This window comes from Salarias fasciatus, chromosome 23 (assembly GCF_902148845.1).
Source record: "Salarias fasciatus chromosome 23, fSalaFa1.1, whole genome shotgun sequence".
Lineage (NCBI taxonomy): Eukaryota > Metazoa > Chordata > Actinopteri > Blenniiformes > Blenniidae > Salarias > Salarias fasciatus.
This window is the reverse complement of record NC_043766.1, coordinates 26,223,796-26,239,793: the sequence shown is the minus strand read 5'-3', so window position 1 is coordinate 26,239,793 and position 15,998 is coordinate 26,223,796.

Below are 15,998 nucleotides of genomic sequence, written 5' to 3'. Positions count from 1 at the left end.
TCTGATACTGAAAACCACCATGTTCACACTTTTTGAAGGGGACATTAGGGGAAAATGAACTTTTTACTGCTAATTTGAACAGTATTTGCTAACGTATGGTGGAATTAAGAGGAATTATCAAGTGGAATTATTTTGCATAATACACTCCAATTGATTGGCAGAAGTGGTTTAACATCATTGAGTGATGTTGCCTGGGGAAATCTCCAGCTCCCTGCAAGCATAACTTTGATGAAATGTTAACATAAGTTGAATTTAACAGATTGACTGAAATAAGTTGCTTTTGGACAGTTGAGATGGAAGTTGAATGGTTTGTGTTTGGACTTCTCGATTCAGGGATCTCCACAGCCAACCATCTGCTTACGTCTCACTCAATCCCCTGCCTCCATGTTTATGTCCTCCTTCACACCCATGAATCTTCTCTAAAGTGTTTCACTTCTCCTCCCACAGCCTTTGTCTTGTATATCCACTATCTCTTCCCCTCTCTGGCCTCTCCAGCTTTATCTCTGTAATGCTCAATCACGGCCCTGCCTCTGATCTGTCCAGTGGAAACCCGGGAACCCCCAGTGAAAATCTCAGCATCTTCATCTCTGCTACCTCCGACTCACATAGAAGAGAGGTGTGTGTAGCGTTGTGTGTAGCGTTCTGTCTTTCTCTTCTCAGCCATGCAGATATTAACCTCTCCAGGTTTTTGTCCATGGTAGAACACATTTGCATATTTACCAACATTTCACCAACTTTATACTGAAGCATTTCCTTTTTTTGTGTCTTTTCTGTGTATTTGCTTTGTTACATTGTTTATGGTTATGTTATTTCTGAAACTAAACTACGTTCTGCCATAGGTGGAAATAATGATCTAAACAACTAAACTCCCCACTCCCTGGGATGAAGCAGGAGTAAAACATATAGACAGCTACTTTTTGTTTCAATGGCATCAATTTTAAGGTGAGCTACACTTTCAGCTTTCTGATGCAGAAAACACACTCAGAAATGAGATATATTGTATATTTGGTGTATTTTGTTGTCAATACTGCCAATCGATTCGCAGCATACACCCACAAACAAGGTTAAGGTCATCGGTGTCAGCAGTGGAGCTGCTCGCAGACTCTGGATTAGATTTTAGGACGAAGCTGGGGGCTTTCCCCACGTTTGCTCTCCTGGTATGTTTACTCTTTGTCCTCCAAGTGAAGTGGAGGGGTCCGAGGTCACGGCCATTTCTCTGGGGAAGATGGGAAAGCCTCGCTCACTCCGTTCATATGGGGGGAAATAACAACACGCGCCTTGCTGTACATAACAATGGACAGTGGGGCTCTAGGAGGAAGAGCGAAGTGACAAACAAGTCTGCGACTCGCCATTAAGCATCAAGACGAAACAATCCGGAGGACTTGTGGAGGAGGCAGGCTGAAGCCATTATCACTTTTTCTTTTTTTGGTCTCACTGCGCACACACACACACACACACACACACACACACACACACACACACACACACACACACACACTCATAGAAATCTCCACTGAGAGCAATTTAAGTGTAAATTTTATAGGGTGATGGCTTTGCATTGCTCACATTTTTGGGTGAGTTTGAAAGTCCATATGTGGCCTACGTACATCTGGCAATATGGCTACATCAACACACATCTGCTTCAAATCTGAGAATAAAACTTCGCTTCTATTAAAAAAATCAGATTATTTTCCAAGTGGTTCTCTACTATGGCAGATAAATTAGATGTGTGTTGGGTGAAATTTCATGAATCAGGATGCTTTTACTTAAAAAAAAGGCCTTTTTTTTGCGTGTTTTTCTTCATCATTCCCAGTTCGCGATGACCCAGTTTCAACATTGTTTAAGTTTCTTTCAGTTTAATCTAATATAAGAGTTTCCTGGCTTTTTGTGCTCAGTGGTGTAACATTACATACATCGCTGGCATGAATGTTCAGAGGGCTGAGTCTGTATTTGTTTGGCTTGATCGCCTGCCACCTCTTGCAGGTGTAACAGTTCATGCATACAGTAGAGCTGGAAACTGTCAGCATCAGTGTTCAGGTTTGTCTCTTTGATGGTAGTCTGGGTATTTTTATTTATTTTCTTTAGTTTGCTCTGGTGAATGTGGTGAGCTACAGAAACAAGCATATACTGCATCTAATGCATAACATTAAAGTGTGTTCTTGTTTTTAGATTAACACTCCGGTACGTTCATACATTGTGTATTCTATACCAAGCACACTTCCTCGTCCAGGAAACTAATTTACTGAAATGGTGTGTTAATCAGTAGATACTGTTGGCTTGATGTTTGCTTTGACTGTCATGCTTGTGTGAACACATTCCAAAAACACAGCAAGAAGAAAAAAACAACCCCAGCAGCAAAGAAACACACCCACTGAGCTGCAGTGAAAATATAAATGCTTCTGTTAGTCTGCAGATTTTCTGGGGATTCATTTGGGAGTCTCTACTTTTTAATAATACCCAAGATTTAAAAGTCCCTCTGTGACAGATAAAAGAATCTGTGTGTGAAAACTGAGATTGTGGGAGGATTTGTCATTGGTTCAGTGAGAATTCTGACATATAGCAACAAAACGTGAAATACTTTTGTAGGACAGGTTTTTAACATCTGCCCTGCAGAAGATGCAGATGATGATGATGATGATGGTAATGACAATACTTTATTCAGTGCGTTTTTAAGCAAGTAATAACTTTTCAAGTATCAGTCAGTTGTACAGTCCTTCGATTATTTGCACAACTCATCTTTAACACTGAAAATCCCAAAGAGTGACAAAGAATTAAAAAAAGGATTAAAGCATTTGAATAAAAAGGGGTTTAGTGGGGCTGAGTCAAAGTCCACGACAGTTACAGAATTTGATGCTAGTGGTTTTTATTATGCCAACAGCATATTTACACTGTGTTAATCTGTTAATAATTAATATTCATATTGATTAAAGGTCAGTGGCGGTGTAGTGATTCGGACTGTTGGAGCCAGGCCTTTCTGTGAGGAGTTTCCATTTACATGAGGGTTTTCGCTCCCATAATTCATCATCTGTTTTGCTTCTCTTCAGGTATCAGCCGAAGTGATGTGAGGACAACATCTCTGGCAGTTTTTGTCAACATATTACAAGTTTTCTTTGCAAAATTACCACCTGGCAGGACATTTTTCATCAGAAAATGTATTTTCACCCATAAAGTGAAGTCTCCAGATGTACTGTTGGGCATTTCACATCAAAACACCAACTTTGAGGAGCATCTGTCACTGTTTCGAACACTGCTTGACAGTTGTGTCAGTTTACCTGGTGACAATAATGAAAGATCAATTAGAGGCCGAAGCAAGTTTTTCAAGTGTGAAGGTTTATTTTGGCAGTGAAGGAAAAATGACTCCAGTATTTCCACATCAGTAACATCATATTCTTCCGCTTGAAACGTTGGAACAGCCTTCAATACAGTAGAGCTTTATCACTCCCTGAAGCATCTCCTGGCTTGAGCTTTTCCTCATGCTGCTCTCCGACACATCCCTCCATTTGGACTTTTCCCGGCTCATCGTTAACATATGCTGCAGGAGTTTTGTGTTTTCACCAGTGGTGGCAGTAGCAGCCCTTCCGTTGCATAGTTTATCAAGCTTGAATCCTATTTTGAGCCATAAAATTTGCCCAAACTCACTCAAAACTGCAGTTCAGCACCAAAAAAGAAACAAGTTTAATCTTTTGTGACGTGCTTCATTTGCAAACCTCGTCTTAATCGGCATCTTCGATTAGTTGCAATGGCTCCCATAGCTACATGTCTACAAACAGTTAAATACAGAAAATTTGGTTAAAATTTACAAAATGTAAAGGTTGACCATGCATTGTGCAAAGTTTGCTGTGAGTCCTGTGTAAATCCACCAAATGCTGTAAAAGCAAACTCTTTTTTTAATTCATAAAAGCTGTTTGTGAACCCTTTTATAGTCTTTACTTCAGGACTGTGTCCAGCCACTGTCCAACTTTTACAGATAGATAACTGCCAAAGCAGTGTTTTTGTAGGACAACTCCTCGTGATGCTGACATTAAAAAGGATGTGAGGAGCCAGTGTTTCTGTCTCAAATGTTTAATCAGTCACAAGTGTCTTAAACTGCCCAAGCACTGCTTTAAAAAATGCAAAAGGAACTCTGGTTTCCATCAAGCAGCCACGCCAAAGTAATGAATAATTTTCTGAAGAAATGCATTTTGCATACCACGGGCTGGTGGAAGTACACATTGTGTTGTAGGTCTTATAGCTTCCTGCTACTCAGAAAAGAATATGGGCAGCAACATGTGGATATCCTACAATGGCATAATCTGCATTTGGCAGCACTAATATATTCACAGCCGCATTGTTGCATGTAAAAAAAAAAAAGTGTTCTTACACACACTTCCTCAGTGTCTGGGAGTGCATGTGTGCTCTGGCAGCAGCCCCTGCTCGCTGCAGCCCTTCTTCTTACTGGTTGATAGGAACAAGAACCCATGCTGTGTGTGAGAGTATGTGTGTGTGCATGTGTTTCAGACAAGTTGAATCAGACAGGAGCCGAGACCCCTCCACCTCCACCCCTCCGCCATCACCTCCACAGGCCTTTTCCTGCCTGTAGGGTGATTCCTGCCCCGGCGCTCCCTCCACTTCCTTCACACACATATCAGCCTCCAGCAGGAGTACCTCTTCCTGAATCTGGCTCAAGTTCCCTGGACACTCTGGACAAGCAAAAACAGCTCATCCATCTCTCTCCTACTCACGCTCTCGCTGTCTTAAACTCTCACTTGTGACTCCTTCTGGGTTACAATCATTTAAACTTATCGTCTCACGTCGTTTCCCCAGATGACACATTGTTGAATCAGACTACTAAGGCATCTGCAGTTTTAGTTTCTGCGTCCATTTGCACAAAATCTCGCCTTAATGCTCAGCGCTCTGTGTTATTCAACTTCCTCAGAAAGCCTATATTATTCCAGAGACATGCTGGCTGGAGTTTGGACCACTCCCTTTCCACAGTTTCCTTAATACTTCTGTTCTGATGGGACAGATATTCTATTTCTGTGATTAGGATTGGAAGGTCCAGCTTGCATAATAGTCCATATTAATCACTGAAGCAGCATGAATTCAGCATCAAAGCTATGTGTCACTGTTGTTTTTTCTCCAAATTTCATGTTCTCCCTTTTAGGGAAAGATGCTCCATCATTTGTTCATTGGCTCCAGTTTCCTCAATGACTCCTGAGCTCCTAAGCTGGATGAAGCCTGTTTCAAAGATTGATCCATGGATTTGAAATGGATCATTTTTCAGAGAATGTGATTTTAAGTTCATTTTAATTGCATTTCATGGTCTGAGAACAGAATGACAGAAACAGACTAAAATGCTGCCTTATTCTTCTGAAAGCTGAATTCTTCTCTGAAATGCAAAACAAACTGAAAGTCTTATCCTCATCAGATTGTGTGTGACATCTGACTTTCTAAACAAGTCCGTGTGGCCTGTTCTGGAAAATATTACTTGTTCTCCTTTCACTGAGCTCGGCTGATCACCTCAAACAGTATTATCCCCATGATCCCACCCTGATCCTCAGTGGGGTTTTCCTTTTTTTTTTCACATTAAACCTGCAGGTTGACTCCATGATGTTATGATTAGGGCTTCCTCAGGCTGATGCACAGGCTTTCCATAACACCATTAATGAGATGTGTGCCTGCGTGTGTGCGTGCGTGCGTGCGTGCGTGCGTGCGTGTGCGTGTGTGTACAGTACCTGTGCAGGGTCAGTGGGGGCTACAACACCAACACACGTCAACATCCCGACAGCACTGGGGGGTTGTTTGGGGTGGAGCTGGCAGGTCACTCAGCTCGCCATCTGTTGGCATCCCAAACTACCCCATCCGGGTTCCCTGTGTCCCGGCCTTACCCCAGGAGGGAGATCAGGACACTGGGGTTGGTGGGGGGGTCACTTGTGAGGGGGCTGAATTGTGGATCTTGTTTTTTTTTCCAGTGTTAGTCTGATGATTGGGCAGGAAAACTGCAGACATAAGCAAGCTTGGCATTTACAACCACAGTTACAACCACAATGTAAAAAAAAAATAAATAAATTAAAAAAAAGCGGAATGGATTTGGTCTAAAATGCAAATCAAAACAAGATGTGATGATTGGAGCAAAAAGAAAATATCAGATGTTGAAAACCAGGCATTATTTTGAAATGAATTTAGCACATTCATTTGGAGGTAAATTCAAAGCAGTTGCAGCAGCTGCAGTGGTTCTTACAACATCCCTTTCAGCCACATTACATATTTACAAATAATAGTGTATTGTAAAAATGAAGGATTAAAATGAGCTAGTGAGTGAGATGGTACCACAATAAATGGAGCTGAAAGAGACTGCAACTGTTTTATATGGAAAAAAGTAGATACATTTAGCAGAGTTGACTGCGCTGCAAAAAAAAAGAAAAAAGTTTCTAAGACTTTGGAGATTACAAAGTTCTCGTAAAGTAAATCATTTTAAAAAGTCAGAAGATTTGAGGAAGTCTTTGGGAAGTTATTCAAAGTTGTGAGTGGTTTTTCCCCCCTTTTTTCATATTATTATTTCTTTTCGCACCATTTATTTATTTATTTATTTATTTATTTATTTATTTATTTATTTATTTATTTAAATCCTTTAATCCTGCAATCATGGTCACTTTATTATTACACTCACTGTGTTGCACTAAATCATGTACATATTTGTTTATATTATAGCTCCTGTTATATTTTAGATTTATGTTGTATATAAAGTTGATCTTTTCTTCTTTTAGATTTCTGTTATTATTCTATTGTTATTCTTATCAAGATTTTCTCTATTACTTATTCTTATTCTTAATTTGCACTTTACCTCACTTTTTTCACCCCCATGTGTGTTCCTCGAGCCTCTGTAACAGTAAATTTCTCCATGGTGCGATAAATAGTCTTTTCTATTCTATTCTATTCTATTCTATTCTATTCTATTCTATTCTATTCTATTCTATTCTATTCTTCTAATTTAGCCATTTGTTAACTGGGTTAGTCCCATTGAGACACGTTTATGTCTTTTCCCAGGGAAGCCAAGACAGCAGCTTCATTGTTTCTAGTATTAAAACAGACAGTGCAGAAGTCACACAAAATACAAATCAGACAGATCAGAGTAATAAAGTCAAACAATAATCTGACTATCATGTAGAGCAGGAGCAAGAACGATATGGTCCAGATTCCAGTTTTCCAGCCAGGTTTTTGAATGTTCCAAGAGAGACTAATTCCTTCAGGTTTAAAGTTTTCTGGAGTGAATTCCAGGCAGCGGGTGCAGAGTTCTGAATTCAGTGCAAACTTTAGAGACTTTTAATAAATAGTGGTTGTTTGAGCATATGGACTAAGTGCTCTGGGTCCTTGTAATATAGCCACATAAATATTGGGGAAGGAGGCCTGAGATGGCTTTATATTCGTATAAAAGCGTGTCAGTGTTAAAAATGCTGTGCAGTCAATGAAGGCCACTCAACTCTGCTTTATAAGGTACGGTGGTGAGCGAATGCTCTGCAGCTTGTTACAAATCTCAGAACTCCACGGTCCACAGAGTCCAGTGATTGCAAATATTTTGCAGAGCCTTTCATAAAAAGAAGGTCGCCACAGTCCAACACAGGAAGGAAGGTGGCAGCAACTAACTTTTTCTTGACTGCAAAAGTAAATTTATGTGCCTGTGTTTTACACAGAAACACAATGAAACAAAATATGTGAGCAAGTACCACTTTAGTTTATAGTCGTGGCCTTAAATCAAACTGGCAGAGAGTTAATATTATAGCTATGAACACTGCATAGATTAAAGTTCAAGTCAGTTCAAGTATTGGCCCACAATATCACGTTTCCCTGTAGAACAGGCAGATGTTTTTCATTTTTTGTTCAATAAGATGGAAATACTTTGGGGTATTTTTTGTGGTAGGGCAGGTAGTAACGTACTGTGTTCAAGGTCAAAGTTCACAGCTTTTGCGTTTTACATTTTTTAACTAACATATTATAAAAGCAGCGTTTTGTAACTTGCAGAATGATCAACTATCTTTCTGAGCAACAGGAGAGCTTTTTCCAGAATAAGAAGGCAAATACTGGTCATTCACACATTTCTCTGCTTTGTTCAGGAGGTTGGTTTCACCTTTCAAGAGAAGACGTGGCATAAAACATTTTGAGCTTTGAAAATCATACCACTTTTTGAACAGTGTTATAGTTTAACCTGTAAGTCAGAACATGCGATCCGTCCACTCTGTTGAGTTTGGTTAATTATTCCCACGAGAAGCGTCAAATGTGAAGCGTGTCTGTTGTTTGTGAAAAGAGTCCACAAAGCATGGATTTATTGAGAATCACATCCTCTTCAGGCCATAACGCAGTTTGAAATGGTATTCAGCGTGTGAAAAACCATTTTCAATTTGCATAAATGACTAAAGTAAAAAGATGCTTGTGGGTTCGATAATCTGGCATGGCCCATTTGCCTCTAACTCTACAGATGGTTATTACTTGACCTATTGTGTTTGCAGCTTGTTGTTTTTTCAATAAGGAAAATAATAATCATAACACAAAACACGACTGACAATCAGTCACAGTGGCTTTACGCTCAGCATATTCAGGACACAACAAAGTGATAAAGTAGCAAGACAATAATTTATGCAAAGGAACACTTTTAATGTGGCATGAAAATACCAAACTAAATTTCCCTCATTAAAATTGAAGTCAGTCAGAATGGATCAGTTAAGCACCTGGTAGAGTCCAGCATCTCATTATATAAACTTGTCTTCTTCAGGTGAGGCTTTTAGTAAACTACTGCCCAGTAAAGCTAAAAATGTGTAGCCCCTTGTATTTCATACATTCCCACTATCAGCCTTCAGCAGGCCAAGGGAGAACATGCTAACTTGCGAAGCCACTGCGTCACAGCATTCACATAGCTGTGAGGTTAGAGAGTAGAGTTCAATATGAATAAACAGAAACATCTGGAAACATGTTAGTTAAAATAATGAAAATACTAGAAAAGGTGTAAAATACATAACTGATGATGAAAGAACCAATAACGTCCTGTTTGAACAATATTAGTGAAATGAAATGATACTAAAGCTTGATAAGGTTGTGTGCTCTGAATATTTTCATTTCAATGAAAAAAAGACGATTAAAAAATGTTGGGAGATTGTCATTCCAACAAACAGTAAGATAGGACAGACGTTTTGGAGGACCCAGATATAGACAGGCTATCACCCTTTTCTCGTGCAGCTCCCATTTGACTGGACACAAATGATTTATCACCTCTGTATTGATAGTTCTAGGGATAAAACGTTCCTGTCTCCTCGGAGGCAAAAATATCACTGTAATTGTCACTAATAAAAACAGGTTTTTATTATTTCTGTCTCTTGGAAAGCAATGAATACTGTATATTTTGTCTGCCTTGAGTTAGCCTCATACCTCTAAAGACACTTGTTGAGCTACAGCATTCAGTCCACTGCTTGCATTGTCTCCGCTGAAGCAGGGCTGTGTTAGTAATACCATGCCTGCTATGCAGCAGTCTGTGTACGTTATGGCTTGCAACTAACCATCAAGCTCATGTCTGTTTAAGTGCATTATAATGGTAATGAGAGTACTGGTGGAGCCTGAGGAAATGAGAGGAATGAAACTGAGAGTTCCTGTCAGGTGGAATTTGAAACTTGAGTCTTGAGGCCCTAAAATGTGTTAGTAGCTCACTTTGTATCCCCCCATCACAGCAGGGAGGTGGGGGGATACAAATCCTGTGCATGTGTGTGTGTGAAGAGGTAGGAAATATGGTCATGTGCATCTGTGTGCAAGATAAAATGACATACGATAGTCTGCAGCTTCCTCCGTATCATAGCATGTTAAGCCATCATCCTCACCCTGTGGCCAAGCGGACGGAGTATATTTTCACCTCCTGTCAAAAGATATCGTCATTATTCCGCACGTCGATCCATCTGTTGGAGGCATTGTTCCTATAAGGTTGTTTCAGTGGTGTGAGAAAGTACACACAGTGGAAAGTGACAGGATATAGGGGAGAGAAAAGGAAGTAACACGCGACAAATGCTGGGACCTTGGGTTTGGACTGTGATCTTAGAACACGTCTGTCTTGGTGTGCTTTTTGCTGAGGAGATGGTGAATTGGCTGCAGTCATTATTACAGCTGTGGCGGTCAAGTGTGTTCATGGGAAGGCATTAACAGATTTGAGTCTGCATGCTTCTGGAAGTATTTGTCTTGACATGCATCTGGTTCTAGTCAGAGGGGTAACATTATGCAACATGATTTCAGCTCTTCTTTAAGACGCTGTCACTTTTCAAATGGGTAATTCCCCATTACAACTGACACTGGAAATGAAGTGAATGAATTCAATTTTCGTGCTTTTTTCAGTTTGTTTAATTTTAAAGACTTTTTTGGCAGATTCAACATATTAATGATCCGTTTTTCATACTAAGCTGAACCGACTAATGTGCCCCAGCTGAAGCCATTTGTCATGACAACACCAACATAGGAAAAATTCAGCAACTGGCATCGTAACAACTAAACCATTTATGTTTTAGCAATAGTAACCGGTATTTTTCCAGATCATCCTAAATGTGATACTGTGTTGAAATCATGACTTGGATCTTTGTGCATAATGTTTTAACATGACTGTTGCAAAAAATACAATGGATTTTGATAAGCGAAAATCTTTTCAGCAGCTTTTACTTTCCCCATATAATCTTACAAACAACAATGAACACTTTGTACGGGACATGATGAATGCTGGTGGACACACTGGTCCAAAATCTCACCTCACAGTGAGAAAACTGAGGCCTTTGTTTCCAGGACTGGATGTTCCTGACTGGAGTTTGCATGTTCTTCGAACTGCTACCGCTATTTTCCAGGTGCTTCAACTTCCTGTCGACATCTGAAGACTTGCTTGTGAGTCTAACCCTTTATGGGACAAAGGATCATATCTGGCACTGTCTTCAGTTCTTCATATGTCTTCCAAACAATTAGCAGTATGTCAGCAGTCACTGAAAACATGATGCATGCAGTAGTGGTGCTTTACAGATGAATGAAGGAATGAATGAATGGTTTATATAATAGCCTAAAATCGTAGATTAATTTCTTCAGTCAGAGTAGTGAAAACTATAATCCCATAAAAATGTATGGCTGAAATTTTCATCCTCAAAATCATTTCAGTAATTACCCTTGAAAAGATTGAATACGTTAAAGGCTCTCTGTGTTAGATGGTGACAAACTGTTGACCTGTCCAGTTTGTACCCTTCACACAGTGTTATCCAGGATCAGATGCAATCTTTCATGATGCCAAGGCAGTAAAGAAGATAGCTGGATGATAAATGCTTCGAAATAGTTATGCAATGCATTATTTTTAACTTAATTTATGCAAAAGGTTAAAATGTTTTCAAGAAAGATGAATCATCCACAACATCCCACTGAATGGTCCTAATGGATCAACTTATCTACAATACATTGCGTTATTTTGGAGTTCTTCTTTAAATAGGAAGCCCTCCCACTTCATACAGGAAATCTAGCTTGGCTAATGGTATCTAGACCTGTCAATTTGTCACCATGTGGTGTTGGACTGAAAAAACCTGCTGACAGACAGACCGCAGGAGACCGTAAACACAATCAGGAGTTACATGTATGTCGGCCTGGGAAGCTATCGGGCTTTGTAGCGTTTTATCTTTGGGGAAATCCAACTTGGTAAAAAAAAAAAAAAAAAAAAAAAGAGATTTCTTAGTTCAGCTAATAATTCTCACTCACATACACTATCTCAAAATCTGTGTCTCTGTCAGTCATCATCTTGTTCACTTTATCGCTTCAAGCACTTTTCTCTCACACAAACACTTGAGTAACCAAATGCAGATTATCAGCATCTCCCTGGGCCTCCATGGTGCCTGGGAAGGGTTTCTGTAAATGACAACACGGGGCATGTTGTGACTTGGAGGGTCGGGGATTTGGAGCTCAGAGGGGTGATTCTGGGGGGCTGGAGAGGTGTGAGCGACACCCTGGCTTAGACTCCCAGGGCTCAGCAGGATCAGTGCGTGTGGAGCCAGGCCAGCTCGCCACACAATGAGGGGAAACGGGAATTTAATACAAACTTTCTCACAAAGTCTCACAGACCTCCCGCCTCTGTTACCGGTCCCATTTCCAGACACCGCCGGCTTCGCCATCACCACCTCTTCTACGTCAACCATAACAGAATGTCAGAAACCACAACAGCAAGCTCAGGAGCAGGCGGCTGCAAATCTGCTTCTCAATACAATTTAGGTGACGTTTGTCCCCCATCTTTCAGCTGACCATGATACCTTCTCTGAAGGGGGCTTGTGGAAAACTGGCCTAGAGAGTTTTCTCAAGTGTTGTCATTACAGATAAGCTATAACCCTGACAAGTTGAGCCGTCCAATTGATATTACTTTGATCTTCCCTTTGAAGCTGAGAAGCTCTTATCCTTGGACTCCACTGGACCTGTGAAACTCTGTTGTGGTATCTGATGCCAAGATGTTAAAAACAAATCCTTTAAATCCTGGAAGTTGTGTTGGTTGGCCCTGATAGATCACAGTTTTTGTCCTGCACATCCCTCAGATGGTTGTTGATCTGAGAAATCTGGAGTTCAAGCCAAAATTTCAAACTCTTTCCTGTGTTTCTCAACTCAGTGCAGAGCTTTCTTTGCTTTGAGTCAGGTTGCACTAACCTGCCACTGTGCAAACAGAATGTTGTTTCAGTGTATAGTTCAAGCATACATACATTCTTATGCCACTAATGTTATCTCTCTCTCTCCTGCAGTCTGTTCTCCTCTCTCTGTCCTCTGTCTTTGCACCTTTCTGCAGGATATCCGACAGTGGAACTGAAATTTATGAACAGTTTCTCGTAATCCCAGCAAATCTGTACTTTGCAGCCTGATATCACCTTTTTGGTTTGTAGCCTCTGAATTTGAATCAGTTACACATTTTTTCCCAGTGAAATGGAGATTTTCATTTTTCGCTGTTGCCAGTGCTTTGCTCATGTATAAATGTCTGTGTTGTGATTGGAGTTTAATCAAAAGGTAGGTGTAGGTGTTACGTATCACAGGAACAGAGGGCGAGACCCAAGGTTTCCCAGAACATTTTTCAATGCATCACACTGTTTCTGTCTGATTGCTTTCCTCTTATAACCTCCTGAAACTATATTTTCTGCCTAAAGCAGCACACACACTCGGCCATCAGGTCAAACTTGACCTGAGAAATCTTGTTGAGCAAATTTTTTCTTTTTCTTTTTTTTTGCTTTAAACACACGACTGTTCTGAACAAAATGTGCCTCCAGCTGTAAAATGTATCCCATGCACAAACTGGTGCCTTCTTAAAGATATAATTAATCACATTTCATGGTGTTACAGTTGATCAATGTGAACAGGTGTTGGTAATAAAGATGACCAGATTTATTCATTTTTTATTACATGTTGAAAATATGCATTCCAACTTTGAATACAATTGTAAGTCTGGTCTACAAAAACATATAAAAACAAAACAAAAAACAAGCTTATATCCCACTATGGAGTGAATAATGTGTATTTGACTGCAGAACAAACTGCACGTTTCTTATGTTTCCACAGTTCAGCAACATGTTTTACCTCAAAATGCACGAGGACATTTCATTGTTTAGTGTCCTGCTATGCCTGCAGCAGCAACATTGTGCTTTTTGAACTTGTCAGGAGACACACGGTGCCACTCCTTCGTCTGGTGATGTACTTAAACGAGTTGCTGTCACTCTAACAACAAACAGTTAATAATGACTCTACAACAACAAACACTATTGGATACAATAGTGAATGTCTTAGGAGCACAGATAGACGCCTCCACCCTGCAGGCCCACTCCACTAGAATCATTTCCTACACACACACACACACACACACACACACACACACACACACACACACACACACACACACACACACACACAGGAGCACACACACAGGAGCACACACAAACTAAATTATGAGGACACATACACCACACAGGCATGGGCGTCCTCTCACTCCTCTCACTGTGTGTGTTTTCGTCACATGTGGACAGATGTATTTATGCACAGTTGCACTCTTGCAGACTTTATGCAGACACAGGCAGAAGCATCTGTGTTGACCCAGCCTTAGGTCTTTTCCCTTTTGGCTTCCTATGGAGGCTCCACCAAGAGCTGTTTGCAACACTTTTTTTTTTTTTTGGGTCCTTGCTCTTCTTCCTTTGTCTCATCTCTTGAATTTCTCCTCCCTACTAAACTTGCAGAGTTGGCACAATTCTGCCAAACTTGGCAATAATCATCAGAGAAACACCTCAGTGAGAGCTGTTCAACTAGCAGCTTGTCATTTTTACATTACAAAGACTTTGTTTTACCTGTCAAGTACAGAACTACAGAACTGAGGAACTAGCCAAAAGACAAATCCTTATTGTGTCATGAAAACTCTATCTTCCTGTAGTAATTTTCATTTTCTGATTCATGAATAATATAGCATCGCACAATATGACATTATTTCAGTAGTCTGATTGGACATTAATGTATCAACACTGTTCAAACCTGAAGCTGCTCTTTACTTTGTTTTTAGATTCGTTTACAATAGAATGTGCTTTGTTGGCTACAAAAACCCGTGCAAGCTCCAGAAACTGAAAACAGGAAATCTCAAACAATAAGAAGTTGTGTCAACTTCAAGGCGATTGTCTGAACCAGCAAGGAAATGTAAAGAAAACACCAAATCAGTGCAGCGGTTTTTGCCACTGTGTGCAGTTGTTTCAACTGCATGTCTTAGAGTGAGCCAGTGCAGCGTTTTTAAAAGATTAGGGCAGAAATAGACACAACATGCATATTGTTCATCATTTCCTGACAATGAGTGATTATGAGGGGGAAAGGGAGACTGTAAAAGGGAACTATAAAAGCTGCAGGGATTACAACCAAGCGATGCAAGTGAGAGAACAAAGCTGTTGCTTTTGGCAAAACTTGTTACAAGATGCTACTGCATCAGATTTTCTGCCCATAAGTAGTGCAAGACATGCACGTGTAGTTTGGACTGAATAATATTTATTCATCATATGGCAAGAGGAAGTAGATTTTGTATTGTTCTACATTACTTTCAAGCCAGCGATATTGATTCAATGGGACTATGGCACTAATGCAGCTCTCTTTCAAAAGGAGGGCAGACCTCTAGAGTGCCAGTCAGGTTCAGGAGGGAGCAGCAGCAGGAAAAACCAGGGAGTGAAGAGGATGTCTTTTCCCTGCATTTCTATTCCTTTTCGTTTATGAAGGAGAAAAAAAGGAAAACTAAAGACAAAGCCTCAACTTTAGAAACAATGATTATTCTTAGTGTAGTGGAGACAAAGTGAGATGATAAAAAAGGTGGAAGTGCAGTTGTGCAAATAAAATATCAAAATCAAAACCATAATCAAAATAATAACAATAATACAAGTGATTCTGAAAGGGTTCTACACACACTCAGACTGTGCCCTCAGGGTTTCTCCTCCACTCTCACTTTTAAAACTTCTGCCACACATTAAAATACTTGTTCTTTCATTTGTAAAACATGGTATGGCTATTCATTTTTGCATGTCACGTTAATTGTACGCCGTTGTGTATGTTGATCCCTTTTGTTGAAAGCATTTCTACCTGTAAGCCACGTTTATCAAATGGATGCATTTAACTTGAAAATGTGAACGTTTGAAAACAACATTGTACTTGATTGTAGCCATGGCGCGTGAAAAGCAAGTGACAGGACATCATCAGATTATTGGTTTGTGCCAACATACTCAGTATTTCTGTATACAACAATTTTGTGTAGAAGAATACAAGAGGTATACATTTATTGATCTGATTAATCCACAGTGAGAAACAATAGAAATGTGGGTGAGCTTGGTTGGATCTGCCTTTCTTTTTAAAACTCAGGTTGAATTTATTATCAACTGTACAGCATACACCTCAGATATGAGACCTGGAGAGAATTCAACATACTTGTTGCAGTTCTCCTCTTGTGTTTCAGTGTGTGCCATGTATCGATTAAACGTAAAGACATGTTA